We start from the raw sequence: 10235 nt of genomic DNA, 5'->3' as shown, positions 1-10235 counted from the left end.
ACGTCTTCTTTTCACTACCTTGTCTGCAGCCTGCCTGCTCCAGACAAGGCTGAGAACACTGTGGTGTGAAACAAGAAAATGTTTTAATTCTTGTCATAGCAATTCAATATCAAGCACAACCCCACCCTCCTCTTCCTCCTCCTCCCCCCGTTTCACAAATTCCCCTTCCACCAGCTCTAGGGATTAACCCAAACCCTTGTCCTTCAATGTGGGCATGCCCAATTGTGTGATAGCATAATTCAGTACATAACTCTGCTCATCCTTGCTGGGGATGATGGGTCTTAATCCAACATATCTGGAAGGCACCAGGCTGGAGAAGGCTGGTCTCATTCCTGAGGACTGAGGGACGGCTGGGCTTGGGGTAAATGATGACTGATAACATGAGGTCTGTACCCTTGCCACGGATCCCAAAGCGGCACAGAGAAGGAATGAGTGGCAGATGCCGGCATCGATCACTGGGATACAGAAAAGGGCCGTGTGCGTGGATGAAGGCCGGGGGAGTGGGGATGGCCCAGCTCTGGAGGTGCCAAAATACCCCAAGCCAGCACTGAGTGACTCTGCCTCGTCCGTCGCTGCGTTAAAAAAGAGAAGAAGCAAATTCCCTTCCAGTGAGACCAATGGGAAGGAATCAAGCCACACCAACTCCAGCACAGAGCAGCGGCCGGTTGAAGGCCATCAGTCCTAGGGAAGAGGAATTAGGAAAGGAACAGAAAACAAATCTCCCCGCATCCTCCTGTCCGTGTGCGCATGCAGTGCCGCTACAGTCAGAATGCTGCAGACCGTTCTGGTCACCACCTCTAAAAAAAGAGGGCAGAACCGGAAAACGTGCAGAAAAGGTCAGCTAAAAGGATCCGGGGCCTGGAGCAAGTCCCAGGAAAAGCTTCAACAGCTGAGATGGTTCAGCCAGGAAAAAGCCAAGTAGGAAGTGCGTCGAGAGCAGGGTGCGTGGAACGAGGCGCGGTGCGGGAAAAGCGGGAATGATCCAAAGGGGTCCTGCAATGGAGCTGGTTGCCAGGAGACTCAGGACTGGCAGAAGGCTTCTTCACACAGCGGAGTGAAACTTTGGAATTTGCTGCCGTTCGGGTGGCTTCGAAGGGAACTGGACAAATTCACAGCGAAGGCTCTGCAGGGACACTCGTCCCGATGTACTCGGCCACCGCCAACATCAGACGAGGCGCCCAGACGAAGCGGGTGCCGGGGCACATGGGCAGGCGGGTGCAGCCACCCCTGCCCTGCGGTGGTTTCGAGCGGCGGGTGGCCTGCCCTGTGAGCACCCTGGCGGCACGGCTCTCCTCATGGGGGAGGTAAGGCTCCTGGGAACCCACGGACACCCCCTTTCCCTCTCCTTCTCAGTTGGGAACTCGGAGGGAAGGAAACCAGTCGGAGAGTTCCAGGCAGGCGAGAGCGAGCGGCATCTGGGCAGGGCCATCCCCTCCCTGTCTGCCCTGGCACGGGGAGAGCCGGTGCTTCTTTCAGCTGAGGAGGTCTTCCCAGGGACTGCGGGTGGAGAAAACAGGCCCAGGCCAGCACGGTAAAATCTCCCCAGCCAGCTAGCCCCTGTTCAGATTGGAGTGGGAGGGGGGTGAGCGGGAACCAGCAGGGGCCCCTGAGTCATTGGGGCCACCCACTCTGCTAGGCGACCTTGACAGAGCGTAAGAACCAAAGCACTGGGCGACCCTCTAGTTGGGAGGGTGGGCTGGGCAGAGGAGGCATGCGGAGCCCTTGCCAAGAGGTCGCAGACCAGTTCCACGCTGCCCAGCATTCCCACCCGGCAACCCTCCAGCAGTGAGCCACCCCGAGGGTGCAGTCAAGCCCTTTCTTACAAGGAAGGAGAGGAAAGGTAAGGTACTGCTTAGATGGAACTCTTCACATGGGCAGCTGCCACTCCCACATAACAAAGGGATCGCTCTGATTTATGCTGCTTGCAAACTCGCAGGGCTCAATGCAAAATTGTGGGTCCGAGTCCATCCGAGAGGGGACAACAGGATCGCACCACAACTAGCTGGCCTTTAAGGGAATGCAGAGTGTCAGGTCTAGAGGCTGCAGTGAACCCGAGTATGCAAAATGGGTCTAGTGAAGTTACAAAGCACTTTATGGAATGGAAGTAGCTGACTATAACCTAAATACTTCCTCACGGTTATCTTTTGCATCAGAAAGTAATGGAGAACTTTAGTGCACACCCTTCTACAGGAACCCAAAAGGTGTTCAGAAAAGCCTGCACAAATGACAACTCCTTCTGCCATGGATTTGCTCATGTTAAAATCAAAGGCTTTTTCAGCAACTCCCACAGTCAGATCCCCAGAATAGCTTTCTGTGCCATACAATTTCTCATGGACCTAAACATCTCAACCCTGGTGGCTTTTAGAATGTCACTTGGTTGCTTAATTCACGGTAGACGTAAAACTGTATAGTTGACTATTCACTGCCAGCAATCTGGATGGCTTTAAACGGGGACTGGAGAGATTCATGAGGGGGGAGGCCACCCACGGCTACTGGCCTTGCTGGGCGAGTGCCGCTTCCTTCAGCGGCGGCAGCCTGCCTGCATCCCCAGCTGCTGAGGAGCTGGGCGAGAGGCGGCCTTGCACCATCCTGCTGGAGGGAGGGATCCTGTGGGCTTCCACCATGCGCACAGAGTGCTGGACTGGCTTTTCTTATTTTCAATATACCACATATATTGGCATATAAGGTGACTCAAATATGAGGCCAATATTTTGGGCCATTTTTCTGATGTTTGTCATATGCCAGGTGTGTAAGACGACTCCAATTTTGCTTTCCTATCTTGTCTGGGAACAAACGCTGGCTCCCTCGGCTCGGAAATGGAGACGAGCACCACCCCCGAGAGTCAGGCATGACTGGACTTCACGTCAAGGGGAAACCTTTACCTTTACCTTTTTATATATATAGTAGCTTTTATCAAAAATGGTATCAAGATTGTTAAATTCAAAACGCATGCTTTGCTTGAGACTCCTGAACTTTCCTTAGCAGAATCACTAGGGATTTCAGACACCTTCTCAATTACGGTGTCATGCACTTTGCTTCTCTGGGCTTCCCACTTCTGGCAGGATTGTTGGAATCCTGTCCCGTCTTGTATGCATTCATAGTTTCAGCATCAATATTCGGAAAAGCTTCCAAGGCATCATTCATGTCATCAGGCTGGCCGCTTGTGCTGCTCTCCATTTCCTCTTATTATAGCATCCTCCCAAATCACAGCACACCCTTATTCACGGACTGGTCGCCAAGTCCCACAAGTAAAAAGCTATTTGAGAGAGAGAGCAAAACACACATGAATTATAGTGATGAATACATTCATCATCTCACACAGACAAACAAAAACTGGAGGGTGCAGTCCTATGGATCGCATCTTCTCCTCTCAGAAGCCCTCAGCCTCAGATGCTTCTGTTTCCTATCCTCCCCACCTTCACCTCCCCATCTTGGGGGTTTTCCACTAGACAGCTGTCCAGGTTATTTAGCAAGAAGAGGGAAAGAGACAGCGCAAGGTAACCCATTTCCTGGCCTTTCAGGTCTCTTCCTTTCCCAACAGAACACCCCTTTCCACCTCTTCTGAGATCAGCACCTGGTTCTTTCCACGCCAGCTGTGAGACAGTTGGAATGGGGGGTTCAGATCTCCAACTTCACCGTCCAGGGTCAGAGCACCTTGTCCAACTTCAGAGCTTTCCAAGCCATCTCATGGTCCCTGGGATGCTTTCCCAAGGACCACAGGATTTCTCTCTTAGCTAATGTAAGTATTTATACCTCACCTTTCTAAACAAATATCTAATCAAACTAATGTGCTTCCCACATTTCACATTGCATTAACCAACTGGGCTGCATTCTCCAATTTACTTCACCCCTCCCCCTACCTCTGTGCCCTAGTCTCCTGTACTCCCCGCAATAACCAAGCAATTCCCCTCTGACAGCAAAATCAAGGAAGCTTCATTGAATGAATACTGTGAGGAATCTCCTGAAAAGCATTCTGACCCGCTGAGTTTTGAAGTGTGTTAGCACGTTGTTTATTAACAAGCTATGCAGGTCCTGCCAGCACAGCTATGCATCAATCTAGCATGTCAGGCCAGCTCTGCTAAGCTGGAAAGGTTAGCAGCTGGATGAGTGGCCACATGTGGAAGCTAGAGCAAGGAGCTGGATGAAGCCCCTTCCAACTCTAATTCTATTCTGTTCTTTTAAACTGGTTGTGCACCAATGTGTCTCCTCCACATGGGAACAGTGCACAGGCTGACAAACCACAGGCATGCTTTGCAGTCATCTGACCAGCGTGGAAGCGGCAAAATGCAACACCTTCTCCACCAGCCCAAGCATATTTCCCGGAACGGAGGCCATGTGCCTGTGTGCAGCGATGGCCGAAGTGCACGAGGGGCTGCTGCTGCAGTCACAGCCTGCTTGTGCGTTTTCTGCGGGCATCTGGTCGGCCACCGCACGGGCAGAATCCGGGGCCTGATGGACCCTGGTCTGATCCTGCTGCAAGGCCCGTCTTTTGCTCTCAGACTCGCACGCGGAGCCCTCTGCGAGGCTGCAGACAACGTGCCCCTGCAGCGGGATGCGAGTCAGCCAGGGGCTTTGTTTTTCAAGGGGCGTGCGTGTCCTTAACGCGTGCACGCACTGGCCAGAGAAGAAAACGACACCCCCGGCCCCCCCCCCAGCAAATTCCCCGCAGAGCCAAGCAACCCTCCGCTCGGTCCTTCCACGCCCGCGAGCCCTTCTAACGCCGTCCTTGCGCTCCCGGGGCTGGCGCACGCGCCACGCGCGCAAAGCGAACAGAGCGTGCCAGGAAGCCCCGCCCACCCCGCCGGCCCCGCCCTTTTCCGCGAAGGAGTTGACAAAGAGCTCACTTCTCCCTCCGCCGACGGCTCTCGCGTGCGGTCTCTTCCGCGCGTGCGCACTCTCAACGCTCCGCCCCCGTAGCGTACCCCGCGGGTCACGTGACAGCTACGCTACACCCGTGGGAAAGAGGGAGCGCTGGGCGGAGCGGCGACAAAGCGTCTCCACGTGACCTGGCATCGAGCGGGAAAAGCTCCTCCACCTGACCTGGCATCCCTCGCCTTGTCTTTTCCCGCGTGCGCCTGCGCGTTATGGCGGGGCGGGGCATTAAATAGTCCTGAGGGCGGGGTTGGCATGAGGTGCCTTTCCGCTTCCTCGCGGGGTTTTTAGGCATGTGCAGAGGGCCCTCGCGCCCTCCTAGCCTCCTGCGTCCCCGGTGCCCTGAGGACAGGGTGCCTCAGGGCCCGCGCGGAGTCATGCCTCCGCCGGCCAAGGTAATGCTTCTGGCTCCCTGAAAGGCTGCGCGCCGAGGGGCTGCTCCAGCCCGTCCCCGTTGGGGGACGCGGGGCCCGTGCCGTCCTGCGCGCCAGGCCGAAGCCGAAGAGGCGGCTTCGTGCCTTCCGAGGGCGCGGGCGCGGGAGCTGGGGCAGGGGGCAGGCGGGCCCGGGGAGGGCCGCCCAATGGGAGGGGGTGTCAGGCGTGGAAAGGTCTTGCCGTGGGGGGCAGGGAGGCCACGGGGCGGGGGAGGCGCCCGGTGTGTGGGAGGAAGCAGCGGGGAAGGGGGACGGACGGGGGCTCTCCAGCTGCCACGTTTTCCCAGCATAATCCTTGCCCGTATTAACTGCCCCGTCCCGGGCTTTCGGGTGTAAACTCCTGTGAGCCCCAGCACCTTACGAATACGGCTTCCCAGATTTCTGTTAGTGCACTACATTGATTGGAGCAATGATCCGTGGAGTGGCCAAGGGTCGGACTCGACTGAATGGCTGTCGACGACGACGACATTTTTATTGGGCCATGCGGCCCCGCCCCGGCATGTGCCCACTTTTGAGATCTCTCTCGGGCAAAGTGCGGTAAGAACTGGTTCTCATCAGGCCTCAAGCTTCAGACTTCCCTGCAAGAACGGTAATGATTTACGTTGTGGCAGGAAAAGGTTGGGAAATGCCTGGCAAGATAGCTTCAGTTAGTGGTGGCAATAATACTGTTAGCAGTGAAGTTGTCAATGGCTAAGAAATAGAATGGCGGTATAAGCTTTTGTAGACTAGCACACATTTCTTCAAATGCATGGAATGGGGTTGTAACCAGTTGGGGAGAGAAGCACGCGTGTGTGCATGAATGCAGCAGGGATGAGTAAATGTGTGGCTCTTCAGATAGGCATTTCCTAGGAACGAGAGGAGTTGCAGTACAGTTGCTGGAACACCACCTGTTCCACATCCTTCGGGTAAACAGAAATCTGAAAGTTCATTTAAGTGGCAAATGGCATGCAAAAAGTAATCCTGGATTATTCCATTAGAGCGTAAAAGTTATTCCTCTGCTCATGTTCCAGTGACATAGGCTAACTTCTGCCAGCAGTGTCCTCCTGTATTAGCATAAAACACAGTCCAGCTCCCTGTGCAGAAGAATAAATGCTTGTCTTTCAGTAGCAACAGAAATAATTAGCAACCAGCAGCAGACCATTTCAATTTTCCAGATTGTTCTGTTACAGACCTTAAAGGTGATCATCCTAAAGAACTTCAAAAGGAAGTTCCTGCACGCAACCGTGGAATTGTGATTGATCATAGCAGTAACACTGGCCACTTAGGTCTGGATATAGGCAATTGTTTCCTGGCCCACTTAAATGGCAGTGGCAGCAGCTGCTGCTGCAAAAGGTCATTTTGCATACACTTAAGTTTTAGTTGCATTTTAATACTTATTCCATTGTTACGGCTCCAACCTTCACTTTCCATTTCCTTTATGCACACACCTGACTGGCACTGCTGCAACTTCCTTCAGATCCGGCCAGCATGACCAGTGAGTGGTCAGAGAAGTTGAGAGTTGTAGTCTAAAATACCTGGGTTGCGTATTTCTTATGCCATCATAAAATGTGCATTTAAAGTGACACTGTTTTGCTGCCAGATAGCAGAATTATACCTCTGCAAAGATCAAAATACTGTCATAGGTTCGCAAATGACTTCACATGATTGAGCTCTTGTTTGTTCAGAATGAGGTGCAGTTCCCCCTTTCTCCTTTTAAATTTGGTTTGTCGTCCAACATAGCCTCTGGGTGGATGACTGCATGGGTGGGCTGATGTGGGAAGACAGAAAAAGGGATTTGACCTTAGAGAGTGGGTGAAGGAGGAATGTGTCACTTTTGCGGCTTGCCTTCTAGAAACCCTGTACAGTTATTTTTCACATATGCAAGTGTTTGTACATTGAAAGGGCCATTGGCAGCAGTGTAACTTTGCACCGTTACTGTTGCTCTGTGGCATCGCAGGAGGAACTGGTGGCTTTTGAAAAGGCTTTTCTCAGTGAGGATTAGCTCTTTCAATGCCAGTGAACTGGTATACTCAGGCAAGGTTGAGCAATGGACTGGTTCAGCCTGCAAATACCTCCTTGCTGATCTTTACAGGTGCTCTAATCTGAAGTTGTTCTCATGTTTCCTGATCATTGATGGGGGGGGGGACCGAAGTGGGTACTTCCTCCTTCCAAAAAGAAGTCTGAGTGAATCAGCCTTTATAGGGTAGGAAAGTTCTGAAAAACCATTTTCAGAGTTCAGCTGTCAACGATTTTAAGAGAGGCCCAGCTGAGTTGTTTCGGAAGCTATGGTTTTGTGCTAGGTCCAGTGTGACCTGCTTGTGGCCCTGCAGATGTTCTAGCCTACACCTGCCATTGATCTGCTCGCCTAGACAGTGATGTGGGAACACAGGAATTGTAGTCCAGGACAGCTACAAGGCCTCGGATTGCCCACTCCTGCATTAGCAAAACAAGCTGTAAGTAGCCTGTGGCTTGTCCTTTCCCACCATTTTTGGTATAGCAGGGGTCAGACACATCTAAACAATTGTTACTTGCTTAACCTAGAATTAGAACAAGCCTGGATCAAACTGTCAGGCTAACAAATGCGCAGGTTTTGTATTAAAAACCGAGTGAGAGCTACCAAAGTTTCAAGTTACATATAATGGCTACAGTTCATCAAACCTTGGAACACTCATGATTCTGCAATCCAGTGGACAGCAGACCTTAGCACATTTGTACTCTGTGTGGAGTTTAAGGAAGCACTCATAAGGTTGTCTTGGCTTGACAGTCCTCATAAAAAGTCAGTGTGACAGTTTTAGCACGGCCACTTTATCGCATTACCTCTGTCTCACTAGGTTTCTAGTACCAGGGACTTTGGCCCCTTATTCCCACCAATTCTTGTACTGGGCCAAAGCTTAACAATTTAGAAAGATTGAACTCAAGGCTGACTTTATCCAGGTTTACCAGATACCTTATGACAGAATAGGAATACTTCTTCTGGACCAATTTCTTGTTGCATGCATGTCTGACATGCATCCAGCTGTTTCCAAAGGAAGTGCCTTATTCACGAGAAATAAAATTATGTACAAATTTGACATCTGTCTTTTTCTGAAGCAGCAATAAGCACCCCCTTGGCCGTTTCAAAGGACAGCCTTCATATTCTTGCTCTGACATGGTGGTTGTAACAAATTCAGAGAACCAGGGAAGAGACATTATACAGCAAGAACTTTATTGCACTATGTTTCAAGTGCTGAACCAGAAAGTTTGCCTGTTGAGCCCCACTCACCATGAAGCTCCAGCATTTCTACTCTATGACAGAATGTGCATCGCGGCGCACTTAACCCCTCAGTTCTCTCAAGGTTGCATATACAAGCAAATATACTATAATACATCAAAGTGAAATTAAATGTGGGGAGGCAAAAAAAAGATTTGTTTTTTCCACAACTTTGAGACTGGTTTTTGTGTGGCTACAATATCTTACATTGTAGCATTTTTTTCTGGCAAAAATATCCTTACATTTTTGTAGAAAGTAGTTACAAAAACAACTTGTGCCTTAATGTGAACATGGGGGCAACATGGAAATGGGGGTGGAAGGCAGAAGAGAACACCAATCTCACATTTCCAGCATTTTTACCTATATTCTTATTTCCAGATAGGTATCCTTTTTCTAATGTTCAAGTTGTATCATGTTGAATTCTCACATGCTTAAACATAATGCCACAATCCCCCATATAGGTGGCATATCTTAGAAGCAAGGTGGCTCTTGTAGCAAGCCAACATTTTACGGACTGAAATCTGGTCAGCCTCCAACCAGACACAGGCCTGCCCATTTAAATTCCAGTGGACTCTATGGGGCTTACAAGCTGCTCAAGGTGCAGGATTGTGCTGGGTGTGACTCCACCTGGCACAGCGCCATCACAATGGGCTTCAAGTCTGCGTGGAAGCCTCCCCACAGTTCGCTTTCCAGGCTCAAAATGCTCAGTGGGACTGAGTGAGGTCATCTGATACAACTCAGCAAGGTTCCCTGTACAGGGAGCGCTTTGGGTATGGCCACTGAAAGAGCTGCTGGAAGGGACTTCCCAAAGCCTTTGACCTTCTGCCATAAACTAATGCTTACCCTAGACCATGAATGCAGAATTTTTAGTAGCCAAGCCCATTTTTAAAATGTAAGGTGAGATGGGGAAAAACGGCTAGAGCTGCTGTTGACACTGCAGCAGTGGACCCAGCCTAGCTGAAGCAGTTTTATGGAGAAGCTGCCCCAAAATCACCTAACCCAAAAGGAATGTCCTCCCACCCTTCCTAAGCAAACCCAGCAAAGTCCTCATACATCACACCCTTAAGAAGCCTATGGTCATGAGGCATTGGCAGTGTTTCTCTTAAGAACCTGGTGAAAACAAGGCCATCAGTGGTAAAGGTGAGCTGTACATGAAGCTGGCCTGAAGAGCATACGAACAGGCACTGAAAACTGGAGACAGCAAGGGGCACCAAAGCCCTACTAGAACTAGACTTCCTGCAAGTCGATTCCTTCCCGAGAGGAAACGGCCTTTCCAGCCAGCCTCTGTAACGTGTTATTTTATTTATCTTAGTCAACTGTATGTGCCACATCCCTTTCTTTACCATGAGTTTTAGTTAATGTCAAATCAAATTATTTAGAGAAGTACATTTCAGCACTGCAATCCCTCTGAAGTTCCTGCATCCTTTAGTTTTAACATCCGTACCACAAGGGCTAGATAGCACTCAACACATTTAAGAGAGTGATGTTCTATGAAGGCAGTCATAAAGTAACCCCACCTTAGTTCAAATGACCCAGTGTTTACATGTAAACTGTATGATGCCACCCAATGAAGGAAAGGACTTTCACCCAGCACATTGTTTACCAAAAGCACCTCTCCCTAACATGAACAGCCTGGCAACTCTGAACTGGACATAGTTACACCAATATTCTGAAGAGCACCCATTGCCCACTCACATACA

The sequence above is a fragment of the Varanus komodoensis genome, unplaced genomic scaffold (genome assembly GCF_004798865.1).
Source record: "Varanus komodoensis strain SLA01 unplaced genomic scaffold, ASM479886v1 scaffold15, whole genome shotgun sequence".
Lineage (NCBI taxonomy): Eukaryota > Metazoa > Chordata > Lepidosauria > Squamata > Varanidae > Varanus > Varanus komodoensis.
The sequence above is the reverse complement of the archived record's forward strand: the minus strand, read 5'-3'. Positions refer to the sequence as shown.